This window comes from Equus przewalskii, chromosome 19 (assembly GCF_037783145.1).
Source record: "Equus przewalskii isolate Varuska chromosome 19, EquPr2, whole genome shotgun sequence".
Classification (NCBI taxonomy): domain Eukaryota; kingdom Metazoa; phylum Chordata; class Mammalia; order Perissodactyla; family Equidae; genus Equus; species Equus przewalskii.
Window position 1 is genome coordinate 11897221 of NC_091849.1, and position 25760 is coordinate 11922980.

At 38.9% G+C, this 25760-nt stretch overlaps 1 long non-coding RNA gene across 1 annotated transcript in view; it reads right to left on the bottom strand.

Moving 5' to 3' along the window:
- Window positions 1-13829: 13829 nt before the first annotated feature.
- LOC139077253 (uncharacterized) overlaps window positions 13830-25760 on the bottom strand; it is a 30571-nt gene continuing 18640 nt past the window's right edge. The window contains exon 2 of the long non-coding RNA XR_011529606.1: window positions 13830-14177. This is a non-coding gene — a long non-coding RNA (uncharacterized lncRNA). The remainder of the gene's footprint in view (window positions 14178-25760) is intronic.

Here is a 25760-nt window from a genome sequence, read left to right on the forward strand (position 1 = left end):
CCTCAGTTTCAGCAGACCAGGCTGCTGATTTCCACAGCCACAGGGACAGGGCCATCCCTACAGTGGGGCCAGAAGGTGGGGCCGCCACTCCATTGGGCCCAGAGGACTGCGAATGGAACCAAAGAGGATTACTCTTGAGCCATAAAATCTAATGGAATTCTCCTTGCTAGGTTTTTAGACTTGCTTGGGACCCACAATGCCTTTCTTCTTTCTGATTTCTCCCTTTTGGAATGGGAATGTCTGTCCCATGCCTGTCCCAACATTGTATTTTGGAAGCAGATAATTTATCTGGTTTCACAGGGTCATAGCTGGAGAAGAGTGTTGCCTCAGGATGAATCATACCTTGAGTCTTGCCCATACCTGATTTAGATGAGACTTTGGACTGAGTTGATGCAGGGGCTGTTCAGATGGAGTTAATGTATTTTACATAAGAAGGAGGTGAATTTTGGGGGGTCAGAGGGCTGAGGGTCATGGACTAAATTGAGTCTCCCCAAAATTCATATGTTGAAGTCCTAACCCCCAGAACTTCAAAATGTGACTATATTTATTTGGAGATAGAACATTTAAAGAGGTAATTAAGGTAAAATGAGGTCATATGCTGTGCTCTAATCCAGTATTATTGGTGATTAGGACACAGACAATACACAGACTGAAGGATGATCACGTGAGGACCCAGAGAGAAGGCAGCCATCTACAAGCCAAGAAGAGAGGCTGCAGGAGAAACTAACCATGTTGACTCCTTGATCTTGGACTTCCAGCCTCCAGAGCTGTAAGAAAATGAATTTCTGTTGTTGAAGCCACCCAGTCTGTGATATTCTGTTATGGCAGCGCTAGCAGACTAATATATGAGGTGATAAAATTTCTCTGCTTAAAACTCTCCAATGACTTTCCATCTTCTGAGAGTTCTTACAGGGTTCTAGAAGGTCCACAATCCAGCCCCAGAACTCAGGTGGGAGGTGACTGATTGAACGACCTTAATCACTAGAAGCCTAAAGCCTCCAGCACCTTTTTCCAAGAGCTGGTTTTGCTCTCCAAGGCTAATTGTGCCACTGACCTGATCTCCTTTCCCCTGGATGGCAATATAAATGTGCACTTAATTTTTGCCTTTATAATGTCTCATTTTTTTATTTTCACTTAGGGCATTCTCCTTTGGTTAACCCATTCTTTCTCTAAATGTGTCTACATTATGGCTTAGGCTTTGGAGCTAAGCAAACCTAGGATAAGTTATTTAAACTATCTAGGTCTTAATTTTCACATATATAAATTGGGAATAATAATAATATCTATTTTGCAAGGGCAGTCATTATTCAGTCAGTAAATGTGTATTGAATACTGGTAGGTTCCAGGCACTATGCTATGATGATAAAATTAGGCAAAATATGTAAATCAAGATGCTCACAAGTTGGCTTATATTAGTTGTTCAATAGATGATATTATTGGCTTATGGTTATTTTTATTATTATTGATGTTATGATCAAATTCTAACTCAGCTCTTCAATCTGAGAGATATTTTGTCTTTGTAAGGTGGCTTTGCATAGATGTTCTCATTTATTATTTGCTAATTTTCAAATTTAATCCTTATAATCCTGAAATCCCACAGTTCTCCTGGTTTATCATCTTATGCCTCTTTTTCTCATCACATTCAAATGTCTTGAAAGTGTTAGCTATGCTCCCTGTCTCCATTTATTTTCTCATCTCCCACTTATTCTTCAATATGATCCAATTCAGGTTTTTACCTCCCTTAGTCCCCAAAATAACTTTATCGTAGGACCCCTTTTGGCTAGTATGAGTCTGATAGGGCTGCTACAACAAAATACCACAGACTAAGTGGCTTAAAGAACATGTATTTTTTTTCTTATGTTCTGGAGGCTGGAAGTCCAAAATCAAGGTGTTGGGAGGGTCGGTTTCCACCGACACCTCTCTCTTGGCTTGTAAATGGCCACCTTCTCCCTGTGTCCTCACACAGCATTTCCTCTGCTTGCATGCATCCCTGGGGTGTCTGCCTCTTACAAGGACACGAGGTATATTGGATTAGGGCCCACACTTATGACCTCATTTAACCTTAATTACCTCTTCAAAGGCCCTATCTCCAAAAAGCAGATACATAGGGTGTTAGGGCTTCAACATATAAATTTAGTGGGATATAATTCAGTCTATAATATGCTAAATAATTTTTTCCTTTTGCTTATTTTTCTTACTGACCTTACATGAGAATTTAAGGTATTGACCACAATTGCCTTCTTGAAACCCTCCCTTCTCTGGGTTTCTGCAACCCCCACATGCTGATAGTTTTCCCCTTTTTTCTCTCACCTCTTCTTAGGGTCCCGTTTTCAAGCTTATCTTTGACTCTCTAACAATTAAATGTTGGATTTCCTTAAGACTGATTTTGATTCCTTCTCTTCTCACTTTTTGCTTCTTTCTACATAAGCTCATCCATTCATGTGACTTCATCCAACTAATACGCAGAAAACTCTGTTTTTTTGTTTTGTTTCTTTATTGAAGTACAGTTGACATACAATATTGCCTTATTTTCAGGTGTACAACAGTGATTTGACACTTACATACATTGCAAAGTGATCACCACAATAAGTCTAGTTACCGTCTATCACCATACAAAGTTACTAAAATATTACTGCCTATATGACCTATGCTGTACATCATATCCTCAGGACTTATTTATTTTATAACTGGAAGTTTGTATCTCTTAAGCCTCTCATCTATTTCATTCATCCCCCCAGCCCCCCTCCTCTGGCAACTACCAGTTTGTTCTTTGTATCTATTACTTTGTTTTGTTTTGTTTGTTTGTTTGTTTGTTTTATTTTAGATTCCACATATAAATGAAGTCATATGGTATTTATCTTTCTCTGTCTGACATATTTCACTTAGCATAATACCCTCTAGGTCCAACCATGTTGTCACAAATGGCAAGATTTCCTTCTTTTTTATGACTAAGCAATATTCCATTGTGTGTATATACCACATCTTCTTTATCCATTCATCTATCAATGGACACTTACATTACTTCCATCTCTTAGCTATTATAAATAATGCTGCAATGAAGACAGGGGTACATGTGTCTTTTCGAATTAGTGTTTTCATTTTCTTTGGATAAATACCCAGAACCATTTTTATGTGTATAGCGTATGTTTAAGTATATTCACATTGTTGTGCAACAGATCTCCAGAAATTTTTCATCTTACAAAACTGAAACTCTATACCCATTGAACAACAATTCTCCATCTTCCCCTCCCTCTGGCTCTGGCAACCACCATTCTGCTTGCTTTTTCTATGAATTTGTCTACTTTAGATATCTCAGGTAAATGGAATCAGACAGCATTTGTCTTTTCATAAATGGCTTATTTCACTTAGCATAATGTCCTCATCCATGTTGTAATATGTGACAGGACTTCTTTTTTGAGGTTGAGTAGTTTTTCATTGTAAGTACATACCACATGTTGTTTATCCATTTATTTGTCAATAGACATTTGGGTTGTTTCCACCTTTGGCTATTGTGAGTAATGCTGCAATTAAAATGGGTGTCCAAATATCTCTTCAAGATCCTACTTTCGGTTGTTTTGAGTATATATCCAGAAATTGGATTGCTGGATTGTATGGTGGTTCTATTTTTAATTTTTTGAGGAAATTTCACACTGTTTTCTATAGAGGTTGAACCAATTTACATTCCTACAAACAGTGCATGAGGATTCCCTTTTCTCCACATCCTCACCAACACTTGTTATTTGTTGTCTTTTTGATAATAGCCTTTCCGACAGGTATGAGGTGGTGTTTCATTGTGGTTTTGATTTGCATTTCTCTGATGATTGGTGATATTGAGCATCTTCTCATGTATTTGTTGGCTATCTGTATGTCTTCTTTGGACAAGTGTCTATTCTGCTCATTTTTTAATCAGATTGTTTGTTTTTTTTGATATTGAGTTGTATGAGTTCTTTATATATTTTGGATATTAATCCCTTATTGGATATATCACTTGCAAATATCTTTTCCCATTCAGTAGTTTACCTTTTTGGTTTTTTTGATGGTTTCCTTTGCTGTGCAAAAGCTTTTTAGTTTGATGTTTTTTTTGTTCCATTTGTTTATTTTTTCTTTTGTTGTCTTTTCCAGAGAAGACATATCTAAAAATATATTGCTAAGACCAATGTCAAAGAGTTTACTGCTGATGTTTTCTTGCAGTTTACTGCCTATGTCTTCTTGTATATGGTGTCAAATAGTGGTCTAGTTTCATTCTTTTGCATGTGGCTGTCCAGTTTTTCCAACACCATTTATTGAAGAGACTTCTCTTTTCTCTATGTATATCCTTGCCTCCTTGTTGTAGATTAATTCACCATATAAGCATGAGTTTATTTCTGGGATCTCTATAGTATTCCATTGATCTACATGTCCGTTTTTGTACCAGTACCAAACTGTTTTGATTAATATAGCCTTTGCAGTATATTTACCTTTCAAATCATGGAATGTGATACCTCCAATTTTGTTCTTCTTTCTCAAGATTGCTTTGGCTAATCTGGGTCTTTTGTGGTTCTATATGAATTTTAGGATATTTGTTCTAGTTCTATGAAAAATGTCATTTATAGTTTGATAGGGATTGCATTGAATCTATAGGTTGTTTGGGTAGTATGGACATTTAAACAGTGTTAATTATTCCAGTCTATGAGCATGGTATATCTTTCCATTTATTTGTGTTTTCTTCAATTTCTTTCAACAATATCTTATAGTTTTCAGAGTATATGTCTTTTACCTCCTTGGTTAAGTTCATTCCCAGGTATTTTATTCTATTTTGACACAATTGTAAATGGAATTGTTTTCTTAATTTCTCTTTCTGATGGTTCATTGTTACTGCGTAGAAATGCAACAGATTTCTGTAAATTGGTTTTGTATCCTGCAACTTTACTGAATTCATTTATTTGTTCTAATAGTTTTATGATGGAGTTTTCAGGGTTTTCCATATATAGTATCATGTCATCTACAAATAGTGACAGTTTTACTTCTTCCTTTCCAATTTGGATGCCTTTTATTTCTTTTTCTTGTCTGATTGCTGTGGCTAGAACTTCCAGTACTATGTTGAATAAAAGTGGTGAGAGTGGACAGCCTTAACTTTTTCCTGATCTTAGAGGAAAAGTTTTCAGCTTTTCACCATTGAGTATGATGTTAGCTGTGGGTTTGTCATATATGGCCTCTTTTATGTTGAGATATGTTCCCTCTCTATGCACTTTGTTGAGAGTTTTTAATCAAAAATGGATATTGAATTTTGTCAAATGCTTTTTCTGCTTCTATTGAGATGATAATATGATTTTTATCCTTTGTTTTGTTAATGTGGTATATCATGTTGATTGATTTGAAGGTAGAGAACCATTCTTGCATCCCTAAAATGAATCCCAATTGATTGGGGTATATAATCCTTGTAGTGTATTGTTGGATTTGGTTTGCTAATATTTTATTGAGGATTTCTACATCCATGTTCATCAAGGATATTGGCCTGGAATTTTCTTTTTTTGTAGTGTCTTTGTCTGGTTTTGATATCAGGGTGATGCTAGCCTTGTAGAATGAGTTTGGAAGCATTCCTTTCTCTTCAGTTTTTTGGAATAGTTTAAGAGGGATAGGTATTAACTCTTCTTTAAATGTTTGGTAGAATTCACCTGTAAAGCCTTCTGGTCCCAGACTTTGTTGGGAGTTTTTTGATTACCGATTCAACTTCATTACTAGTAACCAGTCTGTTCAAATTTTCTATTTCTTCCTGATTCAGTCTTAGGAGATTGTATGTGTCTAGAAATTTATCCATTTCCTCTAGGTTGTCCAATCTGTTGGCATAAAATTTTTCATAGTCATCTCTTATAATACTTTGTATTTCTGTGGTGTCAGTTGTATCTTCTCCTCTTTCATTTCTGATTTGATTTATTTGGGCCCTCTCTCCCCTTTCCTTGATGAGAGTGGATAAAGCCTTATCAGTTTTGTTTATCTTTTCAAAGGACCAGCTCTTAGTTTCATTGGTCTTTTCTATTGTTTTCTTAGCCTTTATTTTCTTTATTTCTACTCTTTATTGTTTCCATACTACTAACTTTGGGCCATGTTTGTTCTTTTTCTAAATCCTTTAGGTGTAAGATTAGAATGTTTATTTGAAGTTTTTCTTGTTTCCTGAGGTAGGCCTGTATTGCTATAAACTTCCCTTTTAGAACTGCTTTTGCTGTATCCCATAGATTTTGGAACATTGTGTTTCCATTTTCACTTGTCTTGAGGATTTTTTCTATTTCCTCTTTGATTTCTTCATTGACCCATGCGTTGTTTAGTAGCACGTTGTTTGGCCTCCACATTTGTGTTTTTTCCAGTTTTCTTCTTGTAATTGATTTCTAGTTTCATACTGTTGTGGTCAGAAGTGGTGCTTGATATGATTTCAATCTTTTAAAATTTATTGAGATTTGTTTTGTGGCCTAACATGTGATCTATCCTGGAGAATGTTTCATGTGCACTTGAAAAGAATGTATATTCTGCTGTTTTGCAATAGAATGTTCTGTATATATCTGTTAGGTCCATCTGGTGTAATGTGTCATTTACACCCAATGTTTCCTTATTGATTTTTCTATCTGGATAATCTATCCTTTGATGGAAGTGTTGAAGTCCACTAATACTATTGTGTTACTGTCAACATCTCCCTTTATGTTTGTTAATATTTGCTTTGTGTATTTAAGTGCTCCTATGTTAGGTGCATAGATATTTACAAGTGTTATATCCTCTTGTTGGATTGATTCCTTTATCATTATGTAATGTCCTTCTTTGTCTCTTATTACAGTGTTTATTTTAAAGACTATTTTGTCTGATATAAGTATTACTGCCCTAGCTTTCTTTTTGTTTCCATTTGCATGAAATATCTGTTTCCATTCCTTCACTTTCAGTCTTTGTGTATCTTTAGATTTGAAGTGAGTCTCTTGTAGGCAGCATAGACAAGGTCTTGTTTTCTATTCACTTAGCCACCCTATATCTTTTGATTGGAGCTTTTAGTCCATTTACTTTTAAAGTAATTATTGATAAGTATGTGCTTATCACCATTTTTTTAATTGCTTTCTGTTTGTTTTTGTAGTTTTTCTCTGTTCCTTTCTTCTTCTCTTGCTCTCTTCCCTAGTGATTTGATTTGTGTTGTGTTTGTATTCCTTTCTCTTCATTTTTTGTGTATCTATTATAGGTTTTCAGTTTGTGGTCACCAGGAAGTTCATATATAACATTCTGTGATATAACAGTATATTTTAAGTTTATGTTTGCTTAAGTATTCTAAAAGCACTACCTTTTTACCCCTCCCCCCATATTTTATGTTTTTGATGTCATATTTTACATCTTGTTATTTTGTGTATCACTTACCTAATAACTGTAGATAAAAATGATGTTACTACTTTTGTCTTTTAACTTTCATACTAGCTATATGGGTACTTGATCCATTACGTTTACTATATGTTTTCCTCTACTAAAGAGATTTTTTCTTTCATAATTTTCTTATTTCTAGTTATTGTCTTTTATTTTCCATTTAAGAAGTCCCTTTAACATTTCCTGTAAGGTCAATTTAGTGGTGATAAACTCCTTTAGCTTTTGCTTGTCTGGAAAACTCTCTCTCCTTCAATTCCAAATGATAACCTTGCTGGGTAGAGTATTCTTGGTTGTAAGTTTTTTCCTTTCAGCACTTTGAGTATGTCATGCCACTCCCTTCTGGCCTATAAAGTTTCTGCTGAAAAATCAGCTGATAGTCTCATGGGAGTTCCCTTATGCATAACTAGTTGTTTGTCTCTTGCTGCTTTTAAGATCCTCTTTTTTTCTTTAACTTTGGCATTTTCATTGTAATTTGTCTTGTTGGGGGGTCTCTTTGAGTTCATCTTATTTGGGACTCTCTGTGCTTCCTGAACTTGGATGTCTGTTTCCCTCACCATGTTAGGGAAGTTTTCAGCCATTATTTCTTCAAATAGATTTTCTGTCCCTTTCTCCCTCTCTTCTCCTTCTAGGAGCCCTATAATGCAAATGTTAGTATGTTTGATGTTCCAGAGGTTGCTTAAACTATTCTCATTTTTTAAATTCTTTTTTTTTTTCACTGTTTCATTTGGGTGATTTCCACTACCATGTGTTCCAGATCACTGATCCGTTCCTCTGCATCATCTAATCTCCTGCTGGTTCCTTCTAGTGTATTTTTCACTTCAGTTATTGTATTCTTCAGCTCTGATTAGTTCTTTTTTATATTTTCTCTTTATTGAGTTATCACTGTGTTCATCCATTCTTCTCCCAAGTTTGGTGAGCATCTTTATGTGCATTAATTTGAACTCATTATCAGGTAGATTACTTATCTCCATTTTGTTTAGTTCTTTTTCTGAGGTTTTGACTTGTTCTTTCATTTGGAACATATTCCCTTGTCTCTTCATTTTGCCTAACTCTGTGTTTTTTCTATGTATTAGGTAGATCAGCTACAACTCCTGATCTCGAAGGAGTGGCTTCATGTAGAAGGTGTTCTATGGGGCTCAGTACACAATCTGTCTGGTCCCCAGAGCCAGGTGCTCCAGAAATTATCCCTCTGTAAGCTGCATGTGGCCTCCTGTTGTGTCTAGGCCATGATTACAGCAGGCACTCTGGTGTGGGGGCTGGACCCCTAGAGCAAGAGCTGCTTCCAGGGGGCACCAGATTTGACTGAGGCCACCTGCCAGATGTGGTGGCATGGGACCCACTTTAGAGGGGCATTGGTTGGAGTAGGCGCATTAGGCAAAGTGATTCTGCAGGGCAACGTTGGGGTGGAGTGACAAGTACTAGCAAGGTAGGTGGAGAGTGTCAGAAATGGCACTCACCAGTGCCAAATCAGCTAGGTAGAAGGAGAATTTTTTAAAAAGGCACTAGTCAGCACTTCCATCCTTGAAGAAAGTTCCAACTGATCTCTGCTCCTCCAGCACGTGCTCTAAAATTAGTCAATGAATCTCCTTCACATATGATCCAGGCACTTTTTGAACTGCTGCCTCCATGCTGGGATTTGGAGCCAGTGAGTTTGTGTGCCTGCCCTTTAAGAGAAGAGTCTCAGTTTCCTCCTGTCCTCTGGCTGTCCTGGATGTAAGCCCCTGCTGGTTTTCAAAGCCAAGACATTATGAGGACTTGTCTTCTTGGTGCAAGTCCCCCGGACTAGGGAGCCCAATGTGGGGCTCCGACCTCTCCCTCTTCAGGGAGGAAATCCAAGGCTGTAATATCCCTCCCACTTGTAGGTTGCCACACAGAGGTGTGGGTCCTGACTTGAGTGCATCTCCGCCCCTGCTAGCTGTGTCAATGTGGCTCACTCTTTATGTCCTTAGTTGTAGAAAATCTGTTCTGCTAGTCTTCAGGTCATTCTCAGAGATAGTCGTTCTATATGTAGGTGTAGTTTTGGCATGTTTTGGAAGGAGGTGAGCTCAGGATCTTCTTACTCTGCCATCTAGATCCTTCTCCAAAACTCTCAATTTTTCATCTGTAGACAGAACTGTTGATTTGACCTCTCCATGCATTTACCCCTTCCTGGAATATAACAGACAGTGCTAGTAGTAGTTTTTTTTCCCTGCTCAGAATGGTTGTTGTATTGAAACATATTTACCCTATAAAATCACCTCTCATTCCACTGTACCATCACACCCTTGGGGGGAATTTCCAGGGTATTCTCAGATGAATTTGTGTGGCCCTTTACAGAGCTGACCCACATGTGTAGCTCCTCTTGACATCAAGGTGGCAGAAGAAGGGGGAATTCCAAGCTTCAGAGTGCATGAAAATAATTTTTAAAAGGTGACTGATAACCATCTACATTGCAAGCATTCTGTGACTCTCTCATTTTCTGACTAAAGACTCTATTACCACACACTGACAGTGTGGAAGAGGGGGATTTTTTTAGTCTGAGCTGAGTTATTCATTTGCTGGCCTATGGTGAATGGTTTCACTATATTACAACTCTCTAGATTTTAGATGTAATTATATAGTTCCTTAGATAATGCATTACTAATTATTGCTAATTAGAAATAAAAGTGATAAAAATCAAATCATTCACAAAGACCACAAATGTTGAGCCTCTATAGCAGGTATCAAGCACTATGCTGATAAGTGAGGGAGAGAGATAAAGACAAGGGAAGATGGTCCCGGCGACAAGCTCCTTGGCATCACCAGCATCACTATCGTGCCTGGGTAGCCTGTTCACTTTACACAGAGTCACTCCGGGTGCATCTTGGACACACATGCCTTTGTTAGCCAACCTCAGAACAGAACCTGTGCGTGTTTGCCTGGAGGCAGCCTAATGCCACTCTTGACTTAGAGATATATTTCTGACCATTCAAGCTTCTTTCACCAGGAGCTATTTAATTACACGCATCCATGTTTGTCCTGAGGTAAATTAGCCTAAGTGATAATTGTATCAAACCCTCCAACTGAATTTTGCTCAAGGGCATCTAGCTTATCAAATGTCATGTAATTAACCTATATGTACTTACATTTATATTCTTTTAAAGGTTCTAACTCAAAATAATGTTAGTGGATATCGGTTGACTATTCCTTGGATTTTTTTTTTCCTCTCTTTTTGCCTAACCAGTTTAATTTTGTTTTCTTTAAAAAACAGTTAAAAAAAAAAAAAGCAGTTTAAAATCTCCCTTTCCTTAAGCAACACAGAGTTCCCTGGGTCACCTCTGTCCACTATGAGTGGTGTAACCTCACCCAACTTTATCTAAAACTGTAGGATAAGGATGAACAGGATTTCAGCACAAACACCCAACCAGTGAAGAGAAAAAACCTTTAACCCTCAAGAATAATGGAGAAACAGACACCTTATACAGATTACCTCTGAAGAAAAAAATAATAAAATAACCCCAGCCTCACCCAATTTTAAGTGGAGCTAAGCAGGTTCCAGTAAAATGGAGATTGGCTGTCCTGGGATGGTTTATTCTCCCCATGCCTTGCCACTTTCCCCCTGAATGCCTGTGTATTTTCCCTACGTGTGGGGCTCTCATTGAATTGAAAAGGAACTCAGAGAAGTGAAGACTTCCAAGCAAGAGGAAATAAGAGAGGGATAAAAAATGAACTCCTGATTTCAGCTGAACTCACCCAGATGGCAAAAAAAAAAAAGTGAAAATTTTGATCTTAGAAAGCGGTATAATAGTAAGAAAAGTCAACTTGAGCTCAACTGCAATTTCCTCTTTGATGACTAAATAAATGCTTAATTACTTTGTAAATATTTTAAATGAGTTGTTCTGGAGTGGGAGCAGTGAAAAAAGAAAGGGGAAAAAAAGGTTAACTACCCCACATAAAACAACCAGCTCATACAGCCTATGGCCAATTTTTACAGCTGGATTTTTATAAACTCCTTGAAGAGCTGGGCCAGGGACGGGTTTATGATGTTACCATGGCAGTACTGTAGTTTTTTGACAAAATATTGTGACACTGAAGCAGATGTACTATGGGGAGGTAGGCATAGCGGTTGGGACAAGTATGAAGGAATTTAAGACCTTCACTAAATATTTCAGCAAAGAATGTCTCACGGAACTGTCACTGGATTTAATTAGCTGTAGAGTGAAAGGTGACGGGTTAATCTAAGGTCAGCGTGGGGGAAAAGGAAGCCCGTGACACATGTAGCTATTTGATATTTGCCGAATGCCACACTCTAGTCAATTAGAATAGTAAATTGGCACCGTGTGGGAAAGAATAGGCACTTAGTTTCAAGTCAATTTGATACGACGGTGTTCAATTATTTAATTTCCATATGCATTTCTCTAAGATTCTTTCTGTCAATCCAGTAATTTCTTCTGAAGTGTTGAAAGTGACTGCCAAGTGAGTAAGAAGTATTCTCTGATTTTCAAAGTGAGAAACAATTTGATTCAACTCAATTAAAAAGGGGTGAATTTTGTTTAATAGTATTTGTTGTCTATATTTGCCTGTTTACACTACTTCAATTTTTTTTTTTCTCATTCACAGGGAAAAAAACTATCTGGTTGACATTTTTTTTCTTCCTACAGAATCCATAACAAGCTTGTTTGTTTGAGTAGAACAAACTCTGGAGTCTGTCTAGAATAAAGGAAGACTTGTCGGGCATATTGAGCACCTCAAACATTCACTAATTGATTCAACAAATATTCCTTGAGTATTTGTTATGGTCCAAGCATTGTCCAAGGCACTGTGTTCCCACTAATCAGTAGGACAGAAGTGTCCTTGTCTTCATAGAGCCCTATGAGTTGAGACCCAGAACAATGGCATCTCTTCAGAGAAGCTCTCAGGGGTAAGAGGGTATTTTTAGTCTACTAACCAGAAGAATGATGAAATTGTTAGTCACCTTTGCAGCAAACCCAAGTTACACAGAAGCTAACTGATTTTTGAAAGATAACCAGCTATTCTAGTATGCACAGACATATTGAATAGTTCTCTGACTTCTGTTCTCTGATTTAACCACTAGATAGATGCTCCACAGTATTTCTCACGTCAATTTCTCAACCACACTTTAATATAATATTAGACATATTTTGACTTTGCTTTTCATTTTTCAAGATCGTGCTAATAGTATAACTTCCCATACACAATCAAAAGTGAGTATGTAGTCTGAGTTGAGAGGCGTGAATGAGCAAATATCTCCCATTCGCCATTAACGTAGTAGGGAAGAGAGAGGAAAAATCAGCTGACTTTAGCAAAGACTTTAGCATGAGGGTCCAGAATAATGTTAAGAAAAAAACAAGTGAGTCAACAGTTAACCATGTTATCACATTAGGTGCGGACATCATTCCAAGCCTAGGAACACTCCGGCATTAGCGAAGGAACACTAGCTTTAGCAGAAAGCACCAGGCAATTCTAACCGCACTGATATCTGCAGAGGCTATTAGAAGGAGCTCCATTCAGCAACAGGCTTAGAGGGAACGGCCAAAGATTAAGCATAAGCCCGGGTGACTACTGCAGTCTCTACCAGCTGCCCTTCCAGGGCTGACCTTGGAGCTTAAGGGCCAGACAGCTGTGAACATTAGCAGTTGTGGAAATAAGATACTGCAGTTTCCTTAACTCTAGCCCAACAGCTCATGCAATTCATCCAGTTGAAATCTGTTCACTGAATGGCTGTTCAGCTGCAGATATTGTACTGGGTGCTAAGGATACAGCCCCAGACAAGAAAGACACTGTCTTTGTGTAGTTCAGTAGACTTGGTAGTATGGGAGTGTGAGCTGGTAATCTGGATATTTCAGTCAACTGATCTTTTAATTACATTGAGCTGAGTGACCCTTGCCCTGGTCCCACTGGAGAACTCTGTCATCAGGCAGACGTAAGGACAAGGACCTCTACCCTATGAAGTCAGATATAGATGATACAAAGGGGAAAGCATCTTGGAGGTCGCTGCCTACCCAGCATTCTGCATGTGGCAGGAGGTCACAGAAGGATGTGGTTGGAGTCCTCACCACCTCCTCTGTACTTGGCAGGTCTACACTACTCTCAAAGCAGCTACTCAGAACTCTTAAATGAGAGCAGCCAAACTGGCAATGGTATTCACATTCTACCTCCCTTAATTGCTTAAAGCCCAATATTCCTTGGGAACCACCCTCTTCTGCATGTGGATGTAGAAGGCCATGAACATATGTGTCTGGAAGAGACATTTGGAAGAACAAGAACAGGGGACACAGTGCTTATGGTTAAATGACATAAATTTTCATGAGATTCTTAGTTGATTGCCTCATAAATTCTCAAACTAAACTGGCACTAATCATTCTTATTGGATTCACGGATGTTCATCTTCCACTCGAGGAGTAGATCCACTTAATTTGGACTAATTGAAAGCAAAACAACATCAAAAATTCTGCTTGAAAATAATAACTATCATTGCTAAATACGATTTGGCATTAGTTTTCGAAATTAGTTGTTTACTCCTAGAAAGAAAGGATATAGGACACCAGTTCAGAAGTACACATGCTTCTGCAATGTGAAAAGCCGGTGGCACAGTTGTTCTGTTTCACTGACCCTTGATTAACCAGATGGTTATCGGAAAATCCTCTCTTGGACACTGTTAGTAGGAAAAACATTTCCATGAGCATAACTCTCTTCTTACAAAGTCAAGTAGAATGACTGAATATGTTTAGGATCTTTTAAAGTCATAAATATGCATTCAGCATAAAAGAAAAGCAATTTAAGAAAAGGCTGACTCTGAAAATCCAACTCCATTAAGATCTTCTTGAAATCTGTGGAAGAAAAAAACAAAGTGAGGTTGAATTTGTATTTCCTCTTGGAAAATCAAATAACCAGTAAGGTTTACCGCTAAGGTCGGCTGTGTTGATATCGCTTAGATTTCTTGTGAGCTAAATTCTCTGTGACTGCTTCAACAAACATTTATTGAGTACCGTCTAAGGACAAGACCCTGTGCTAGGATAATTTAAAGATAGCACAACTCTTACCGAAGACTTGATACATACTGATTAAATCTTATTCACGGAAGTGGTGTATAAACAGGGCTTGAGCTTATATGTAAAGGCATTTCTGTCTGTGGTTTGGTTGTCTTATCTGCAAATGTCCATACTGGGAGAAGCAATGCCAATAAAAACCCCCAAATTACTGTACACTGACAAATTTTTTTAAAAAGGGATCTAGCAATAAAAATGTTCCAGCTCCAATCAAGAGATAAACGAAATAGAGGGCATTATGCTAAGTGAAATAAGTCAGACTGAGAAAGACAAATACTCTATGACCTCAAGTACATGTGGAATCTAGAAAAACAAAACAAAACAAAAACCCAAATTCATAGATACAGAGAATAGATTGATGGCTGCCAGAGGCAAGGCGTTGGGGGAGTGGGTGAGATGGGTAAAGCAGGTCAAAAGATGCAAACTTCCAGCTATAAAATAAGTCAATCATGGGGATGTGGCATACAGCATGATAACTAGAGTTAATACTATACTGTAAATTTGCAAGTTGCTAAGAGAGTAGATCTTAGAAGTTCTCATCATAAGAAAAGAGAATTTGTACCTATGTGCGGTGATGGATGCTAACTAGACTTCTTGTGGTGAGTATTTCGCAATACATACAAATACAAATATTGAATCATTATGTTGTACACCTGAAACTAATGAAATGTTATATGTCAATTGTAGCTCAAAAAAAGAGGTAAACAAAATAAATAAAAGATACTTGAGCCACCTTCTGAAAGAATCGTTTTTTGCTGAGTTTTGAAAGATTTTGAGGCAGCAGCTGAAGCTCTCACTTGGATATGGGTGTTTGTTTGTGTTGTGTTGACGCCAACCTTGAGGGTGAATTCATTTATGTCATGGTTTTGATTGACTTGAATTTTCCTTAGCATTGGGGAGGTGAGCCTACGTACAAATGGCCATGGGATAGGAAACACATGCATACACATACGCATCTAACATATGGGTGTATAATGCACATCCCAGGTTAAGCTTCCTCCGGTTTGCATGATAGGGAGGTTTTTTGGGGGGAAGGTGGATGCTGAGCTCTTCTTGGTAACGGGAAAGCCATTGGTCTGGGGTAACAACCAGTATCAAGTAAAGAGTCAGATACAATCAGTAAAGAGCCAATGCCACTGCAGTGGGCAGGGAGCATCATCGTGGGGAAGCTGGGAGTTTTGGCAGGGTCTCAGATGCCAAGATTGGGATTCTGAGGTTAAGTTAATGGTAATAGGAGCTCTTGGAAGATTTTTAAATGTGGTGGGTTCAATTATTTAGTGGAGTTGACATAAACGGCCTCTGACGGTGACAGTGATTACTCTTTTGTGCTCGCGGTTTTTCTGACCCTCCAACAGTGGACAGTCCTTTAAAACCAACAGCCAGCTTGTGAGTGGAAAGGGCTGACATGCAGAAAATGAAGGTGACCACAAAGCATGCTTCTGTCCTTTTCTATGGTTCTGGAGAGAAAGGTCACCTGAGACACCTCCAAAATCAAGGTCCCTTAGAAAGATGTGACAAGAAGGGCTCAGTGTTAGAACATGGGTGTGCAAGTTATTTATGGCAGAGTCCCAGCTGCTGCCAGAATTCCCCTTCTTAAAATAACCAACAGGTGGGTGACCTGGCCTTTGAAAACATTGTGTCATTACCGCTTGCTTTCTCTTCTTGCTTAGATAGTACTGCGTTTTTCTACTTTTAAATCTGCTTTAATGTTAGAATTCAGATATCAGAAAAAACTGCTAGCACAGTGCTTATCATATAGGTATTTTGTAAATGTCTGTGTACTGACAGGTTAAAAATTCCTAAAAATGTGTTTGTGTGTGTGCGTGTGTATGTGTGTGTGTAAAGATTCTGGGTTTGAAACAGTCCTTCTGTTTAGATTAATATAATCATCTGTTTATCTTGTTCTTGTTGTCTATCGACTTCTTTCCTGTAATGTCTATACCAAGTATTGGCTGCTTCCTCTCCTCAAGACAATGCAAAATATGGCCACATTTCCTCTTTCTCAGAGAAAATGAGGAAGAATTTCCAGAAATCATTTTCATTAAGATCTATGTCCCTTATAGATGAAAAAGAAGACGGGAGCAGTCTTCCCTTTCCCTCTTGTCGTTGAACCGTTCCCTGGTGGAGGAGAAAGCTGGATCTGGAGCTCAGGGCCGCTGAACTGGTCACCTTCCACTTGTCTTTCAGCATGCCCTCTTAAGCTCAGGGAAACATTCAAAGGGTTTGGCCCAGGCCCCAATTCAACCAAAGGCATTACTGACTTGGCACAGGGGATTGTCTCTGGCCTTCGTGGCTCCTCTGATGGCTGTAGCATTTATTCCACAGAGATGACATTCAAATCTCAAGAGATGCATGGAAACAAAAAATAATGTGTGGAGAGGAAACAACTCCCCTAACTGGTTCTTCAACAGTCTTGTTTTCAGTTGAACCTGGATGCCTTTGGTTGAAAGCAGGGACACTGTTAGGCCGTGAAGAAAACAGACAGTAAAGGAAATGGGATTTCCAGAGTCCAGGAACAGAGGCCCTCCAGCAAGGGAGACACCCACAGAGTGAGTGCTGAGTGATCTGAAGACGTGGTGGTAAGTTTAAGGACAGGCAAGGAAATCCTTTTTCCTCCCCAGGGGTGAAGAACCAGAAGATACCAAGAAAGTCTAGGGTCACTTTGGAATATGTGTAGCTTAAAGACAAATGGTGCAATCTGGGGTAGGGAGGAAAGCGAAGAAAAAAGAGAGCCCCAGAGCCTGGGAATCAGAAAATCTGAATTATGGTCTTGGCCTGCTTCCAACCAGCTGTGTGTTCTTGGCTAAAACATTTTATTCTCTCTGAGCCTCAATTTCCTTCTCTCTGAAGTGTAGACATTGGATCAAATGACTTCTAAAGTGACTTCCATTTTTTATAATTATATGCCTGAGAGAAGTTGTCATTTTGATTTGGGTCGATTGGAGTCATGTTTTTTAAAGCTGGATAATAAGGAAAGTTTGCATGACAAAGTGTGCTTATCTTAGAATTATTATGCTTTAGAATTGTTATTTCTTTTAATGTTTCCCATTACCCTCCTTGGTTAGGTTCATTAAGTTTTCTATGTGCAATGGACCGAGGCATGCTGATCCTGATACGATAAGACATCTGGTAAGGAGAACTGGGCTTTGTTGAGCATCCCAAGTTATTTATCAATCCATTCTTCAGTGCCTATGGGATGGCGACAGAGAACATGGGTTATCAATCATACTAGCAAGGCCTTTGCAAGAGACTTCCAAGAAAGTTGTCGATGCAGCACTGATCAGTGGTCAAGGAGTAGTTTCACTGAAAAAATAGGTAAGCAATGAAATTTACCCTCTGGAAATATCCAAGGAGAACTGCACTCTGGACCTTACACTTGAAAAGGTTAATTTAGGTATTAGAAAAACACTTTGATATACAAGTTTAAAACTGATAAAGACCACCAAAGTCACCTATTCTGCCTCATTTTTTGGCAGAGGAGGAATCTGAAGCTCAGAAAAGTTCAGTGAATTCTCCAGAGAAACACAACTGGTTAAGCAGAACTGAGACCCAGCTTAGGGCATTTGGCTTCCAATCCAACATTTTCTGTCCTTGCCCAATTTGCTTCTTATAAACAGAACTGGCTCTATTTGGAGATGCAGACATCACTCTGATTGGCAGCAAAACCTACATGCTGCCTGCAGAGTCTCCCAAGCAGCTTGTCCCAAGACCTAGAAGCTTCCTACAGCATCCCAGGCTGCCTGTCAAAGCCTTCATCACATGGATTGTTCTCTATTTGGATGTCTATTTCCAAGTCAGCTTCATGAGGGCCCAGACTGTACTCCTCTCATTCTCAGTTCCATTTCCAGTTTTAGCACATTGCCTGGCACATAGTCAACACTCAACAAATATTTATTGAATCAAAAGCTAATGCTCAACAGGGGCTGGCCCAGTGGCATAGTAATTAAGTTCATGAGCTCCACTTCGGTGGCACGGGGTTCACCAGTTCGGATCCCTGGCGCACACCTATGCACTGCTCATCAAGCCATGCTGTGGCAGGTGTCCCACGTATAAAAAATAGAGGAAGATGGGCACAGATGTTAGCTCAGGGCCAATCTTCCTCAGCAAAATGAGGAGGATTGGCAGCAGGTGTTAGCTCAGAGCTAATCTTCCTTGAAAAAATAAGAACGAAAGAAAATTTTTAAAATGCTAATGATTAAAAGCTTGAAGAATAAAATAATGAATGAATAAACAGGAACCCAAGATCTCTGTCATTAGAATCACTCCTATGGGTTAAGACATTGTTCCTTGTTAAAATGCAAAAAGACCTAGGCAAGAATGACACATGAGACCATTGTCACAGCATCTCAAATTGCTTCAAAGAGTCACAAGACAAGAAAACTTTAAAGGAAGGCAGGGACGAGGGAGTCAGGCTGGGAGTGAGTCTGGGACACTGCTATATTTGTGTTTGGTGGGGCAGAGTAGAGAAAAGTGGTTCTCACTAGGACGCCTCTGGGAAGTGGTACCCAAAATAATGCCTCATTACTTCCCACTTTGCCTAAGGCTGGAGCTACTTGTAGTCATTCCACCATCCAGAATGCGTTTCTTCATTATGGATTACAGTCATACAGACACAAACGCATTATGGCTGTGCATCTTTCTTAACTATATATCAATTAAAATTTTCCAGAGAACCATCTCTTCTCACATCTTATTTAATTTCTTTGCACCTTTGAGAGATCCGGAGCAGATGATGCTATCTCCCTACTGTTTAGAAAACTGAAGCAGGGGTACTGTTCTTTGGCCTCACAACCTTGTGCTCTGACCACTAAGGCAAACTGTGTTTCTTCCGTTTGTTAAGACTAATGCTGAATTTTTAAAAATATTTTATTTATTCTAGGAAAATGCTTTTTAGGAAATGTTCCAAATTTTTATTAACGAGGACATTGACTATAACAATCTTGCAAACCCATCCTGCAGTCTACACTTTACTGTCTTACATATACCTGTCAATCTGGCTGGCAACGTCCCTCCTGGAATTCCCCAGAGATGCTGAAAAGAAGAGGAAAAGAGAGAGCGCCCCACATTAATTCTTGAAAGAATTCAATTATGACAATACTGCTCCTTTCAATGCCTACACAGTTTATATTTTCTACTTGAAATAAAACATTATATCTTTACCAGGGAGATAAATACAAAAGAGTGATATTAGAATAATAATGATAAATTTGTTGCTGCTATTTTGTTGTACTTCTGTGAGTTACGTTTTTTTACTCTTTGTTTGCAGTGACCTAGATATTTGTGACAGGTTGTAGAACTGCCATCATTTCATTAAAACAGGGTGTTACTTTTAAATATTAAGTCTCATGATCACTTTATCACCATCAACTCCCTCCTTCCCCTCGAAGCACGCAATAGATGAAAGACGTTATAAAATGTTAGAAGACGGACAGAGTTTGAAATAGCTTTTCCCCAAAAACTTTTTTCAAAATCAAAATCAGAACCCAACCTTTTAAGGAACAATCCTGAATTTAATTTTCTTTCCTTTGTTCTTCCTTTTACTTTCCCCCAAGCTACACTTGTGCTTCCAATGATCTTCTTTCCTATTTAATGCCAATAATTTGCACTTCTGTCACCTCTTTCATCTGGGAATTCACAAGGCCATCTGAAACTTTCTCTGATGAACTTCAGAGGGGTACTCTAACAGGGAAGTTTTTTGATGACCTTTTAAAAAGGTGCAGCAAGTGCACCCTTTCAACAATAGCACTCGCGTCTGGAGTCTAGGCTTAGGTGATTTTAACTAGAGGCTAGCTTCAGTGGCTCCGGTGGTCAGAGGGGATGCAGGAATAGTGGATACACTGTGAAAGAGTTCAAGAAGTCTTCTATACCTGCAATGCCACAACCCCTTCTAAGAAAAAGTGACCCTAAATTCTTTGTCCTGTCTGAGTAGTTCTGACTTGCACAGGATACTTGACTAGGGAAGTAAAATCATGTTCACTCTGGACACAGCTCATTGGAACTGGATGAGAACTGGTATTTGACACTCAGATAATCTTACCCAATTATTTTGGGGAGAAAGTTCAGGTGCAAGGTGAGCAAAGAAACATCTAGTCATTTGAGCTCAAGTGCCTTTCTCTGGGAACCCTGAGATACTATCTTAGTAGAATCTAAAATATGCCACAGACCCCATGGCGAGTGCCCCAGGATGAGAAAGACTAAAACTCAAATTGATGATGAGATGGAAAATTATGCTTCTACCTCACATTTCCGTGGCTACTTTAAGTCAATTTTCATTTCACAGTTGTGCAAGATATGAGTGTACTGCTTCACAGTCCCAGAGAACTTGACTGGCAGGATCAGTTCTACTGAGAAAGGATGAAAGAATGCAATACTTTCACGGCTTCAGGCTATGTGTGCATAGAACTGGGGCAGCCTACTGGTGAATCTGAGATGGCTCATAGCTTTTAAAGATTAAAGCAAGCTTGAAAAATTAATTACCAATGTGTATGATGTTGTCATATTATGTCTTTTGAAAAAACTAAAATGGTATTATGAGCCAGGAGGATGAGTAATATACACATTTATCTCTCCTCTTCAACATTAAAAAAATGATGTATTCACTTTAAAAAGGAACCATATTGTATTGCAACCCTTTATCAATGGGGCAGGTGACTTCCGGCATCTGTCCCCAGGTCTGTGACTGACCTTATCAAAGAAACTTTGATCAGGCAATAAACCAAGAGCAGAGCAGGAAATAAGATTTGAGGATCTTAGCTTCCAACTTTCAGATTACTAGCTCTAATACCAAATCACTTACAGCAAGAACATCCTACGCTAATAATTGGGGTGGGGGTAGAGGAAAGTGGTGGAGGTGTCACATTCCTCCCTCCCAAACCTAAATAATTCTTCATGTCAGAGAGCCAAACTTGTTTCATTTCAGTAGTCTGAAGGAAGTAAAATTAAAAGGATGGAAACTGTTCTGCAGAGAGTATATGGAAATGCAATTACATCCATTGTGTTTCCTGGTGCCACAAGAAGACTCCACAAATCCCTAGAGAGAAGGAGATTCACAGAGGGCAATCTGTGTGATTCCCGGCACCACACTCCGATGCTGGATCCTCACATTATCTCTTGGCCAAGATCTTCTCTGATGGCATGGCCAACTCTCAGTTCTGCCCTCAGAGTCAGTTACAATATCTCCTTCAGGCAGGTGGGCTGGTATCTTCCAGATAGGGCTCTTTCTCCTCAGGAGCAGTTGCAGGAAGCCACCCTTGCAGTTTAATTAGGAGTAACAGCTCATTTGGGAGTACTCATAGTGTAACCAGTGACAGGCCAGAGCATGGCACATGGATCATCTTATGAGTCACCCCTATCTGCTCGAGGTTCAATGGCTCCTACACAGAGCTCTGTTTGACTCCTCTCAAAGCAAAACATCATTCTTCCTGTTGGAGCTATTTTTCTTTATTTATTTTATTTACTTTTTCCTTTTTCTAAGTATAGTTGGTATCCTGCTCCCAGGGAGCAGTTGTAAAAAGAGACTTTCTGGAATTCACCTGAAATAGACCGGACCACAAAGGGCTGGTTCAAATTTAAAAGATGAACAAGAATAACAACTTGGACTTGGTTAAATACCACTTTCTTTCAGGTTTACTACTGAACCAGAGAAAGCAGTACAAAAGGAAACATACATGATCAATGACACACTAAGTGGACTCAGCTCTTGATGCTGTCATGGGTTTTCATAGAGGTCTGTCCACTGGTCAGTGCAACCCCTGACAAGTAAGGAAGCTGTTGAGTCAGAGATGCCCAAAGCTGTGGGCTTTTTAGAGTGAAGGATGTAGCTGAAGCTACATCAGTAACGAAGGGTCTACTTATTACTATATAAGGACATCTTCACAGCATCACACAATCATATACTTCCATGTTAGATTCTTAGTGTGTCATTGGGCTCCTGCTGTGCTGGAAGTGAAATACTCTAAATTCTTTACTTGAGTCCCAGTGTCTGACTTCCTGCCAAAGGAAAAACATAATATAAATTCTGGCTAAAAGTCAGGAGATATGTTCTAGCTCTGGCTCTGCTGTTAACTAACCAGCTGTGCCATCTTGCTCAAATCACATAACCTCCCTGGACTTGAGTCTTCTTACCTGCACAGAGGGCAGTAGGTGGGCTCTCCATCCTTTCTACCCTGAAATTCTATGAGTCTGAACCAGTGTCTCTCTCAGATGCATAAGTGATAGGACTGTATCCCACAGACTTCTTGGCCAGGTGTAGGGAATGGATAATCCGCTTTTGGAATAAATCATAAAATTGGCACAAAAGCAAGAAACATAAGCAAATAATGATGGAATTTAAGCATCAAGATACCAGTTTTAAATCTTATTCAGCAAAAAGGCAGAGCATCTGAGAAATTCTAGACTGGCTGTTGATCATTTCATGTCCTCGATGGTAAGGGAGGAGGTGGTCTGCACCTTTTTTAGATTTAGAGAAATTTTCTGGTAGTGTGAATTTGATGGAACTTTAGGGAGAGTGAATTCTTGATACCCAAGATGAGCAAGGTGGAACATGAGCAAGTAAAAGACAGATTTAAAAATGTCTAAGAAAAATATTAAGATGTATCAACCACATGAGACACTAAAGGGGGCACACAATTCCAGCGTTTTAGGATATTCTAGAATATTTTCACCTGCTATGCAATCACCATGGACACCAAATAGTAAGAGAAAAAGAGAGACACAGAAAATGACTGTGACTACCTAGGAAATTCTCAAAATAATTCAATTTTAATAAAATATGTGTAACCCTGGAAATAGTAACATTAAATTAATAATGTATTCCCTTTCTCAGTAAATGTCTAACCATCTATCCAATAAATTGAGCCAGAAACTAAGGACAGTTATCCTGGAATCTTGTTTCTCACTTCCATCCCATTCAATCAATTGCCAAGATCTTTCTGTTACTAAATGCATTCTGTTGCTAAATGTATCTCATTTTCGTCTCCACTATCACTGTCTTAATTCAGCTCTTTGCTATATGTCTCTTAGTTTACTGCAGGAGTCGCCTAATTTGCACCCTTACACCAGCTTCTAAACTCCTTCTAGAGATGTCTGTTTAACCCACTAAATAGGTGTTCTGAGACCAATTTCAATGTGTGTGTGTCGGGGGGGGGGGGTGTTCCCCATACCACCAAGCAATTCTCTGGACATCAGCTATGTGTCCTACAATCCAACTCAGTTCTGATGCTATCTACCCAGAGATAGCATCAGATCCCATGGGTTAAGGGTTCAATCATACAAGACTGCTCACCCCCTCACTTCGGATGCCAGTTACAAGCTCAGGTTGTCACCTGGGCTTCTGACTGACTGGCTATAAATCAGAGGTTCCCATAAGCTTTCCTTGGGTTTGATTAATTTGCTAGAGCAGCTCACAGGTTCAAGAAATCTCTTTACTTACTGGCTGACTAGTTTATTATAACAGAAGATAACTCAGGAAAAGTCAGATGGAAGAGATGTAGAGGGGAAGGTATGGGGAAAGTGTGCCGAGCTTCCAGGCACTCCATTCTCTCTTAATCTCCACATGTTCACTAACCCGGAAGCTCTCTGAACTCAATCCTTTTGGGTTTTTCTCGAGGCTTTATTACATAGGCATGATTGATTCAAGCATTGGCCATTGGCCATTGGCCATTGATTCAAGCTCCAGCCCCTCTCCCCTCCCTGCAGCTCAAGGGGGCCGGACAGAAAATTCCAACCCACTAATTACACAGTTGGTTCTTTTGGCAACCAAGGTGTTTTCCAAAACTTACTTCATTAATATACCAAAGACACTTTTGTGACTCTCATCACTTAGAAAATCCCAAGGGTTTTAGGAGCTCTGTGCCAGAAATGGGGGTGAAAGCCAAATATATATTTCTTGTTATGTTACGTTATCACACCAATCGATTTGATTTATCACTTTCCTACTTGAAACTAGTCATCAGATCTCCACTGAGTATAGAATTCCAAACTCTAAAGCATGGCATAAAAAGTAATTCTTTGGCTTTATTTCTCGGCATGCTCATTCACAAATGGCCTTCCAGCTGAAGCAAACTCTTGGAACACCCTGACCTCATGTGTCTACCTCCACATCTTACTTCAGTCATCACCTGGTGTCTGTAGCCTTCCCAGATATCCACGTCAAACAAGGTGCCCTTTGAGTTCCTACACATCTTCCTAAACATGTCTCTACAACATTACCTTTGTTTTTGTTGCAAATGTGAATTGACTTTTTTGTCTCCTTGACTAGAATATAAATTCTGATATTTCCATCAAAGAGGCCCAGGGCCACAGTTAGACAACCTCTTGCATACATATCAAAGTGGGCATGGTTGGCCTACACTCCCCACTCATTCTCCCACACACATACCCTCACCTCCACCCCCCCAAACACTCTCACAAACTCACACCCTCACCACATGAACCCTTACTCATAAATATTGAGTCAACATCACCCACAGGCATGAGGGCAACAGCCCATACAGACATAAGTCTTGTCCATTTTTATCTCCAGTGCCTAAGACACAGTAGGTGTTTAATAAATGCTCATTGATTTTTGTATATTGATTTTGTACCCTGAAAATTTGCTGTAGTACTTGATTATTTCTAATAATTTTATGGTGGATTCTTTAGGGTTTTTTATGTATAGAATCATGTCATTCACAAACAGTGAGAGTTTTACTTCTTCCTTTCTTTCCAGTTTGGATCCCTTTTATTTCTTTTTCTTGCCTAATTGCTCTGGCTAAAACTTCCAGTTCCATGCTGAATAAGAGTGGAAAGAGTGTCTTGTTCCTGTTCTTGTTGAACAAGACCTTTGTCTTATTCCTGTTCTCAGAGGAACAGCTTTCAGTTTTTCACCATTAAAGATGATGTTGGCTGTCAGTTTATGATATTATATTTATTATGTTGAGGTACTTCCCTTCTATACCCATTTTATTGAGAGTTTTTATCATAAATAGATGTCGGATCTTGTCAAATGCTTTCTCTGCATCTATTGAGAGGATTGTGTGGTTTTTATTCCTCTTTTTGTTAATGTGGTGTATCACATTGATTGATTTGCAGATGTTGAACCATCCCTGCATCCCTGGAATAAGTCCCACTTGATCACATGTATGATCCTTTTAACGTATTGTTGTATTCAATTTGCTAATATTTTGCTGAGGATTTTTGCATCTATGTTCATCTCTATATTCACAGCAATATTGACCTTGAATTTTCCTTTTTTGTGCTGTCCTTGCCTGGTTTTGGTATCAAGATAATGTTGCATTTCTATACACTAATAATGAACTAGCAGAAAGAGAAGTCAAGAATACAATCCCATTTACAATGACAACAAAAAGAATAAAATACCTAGGA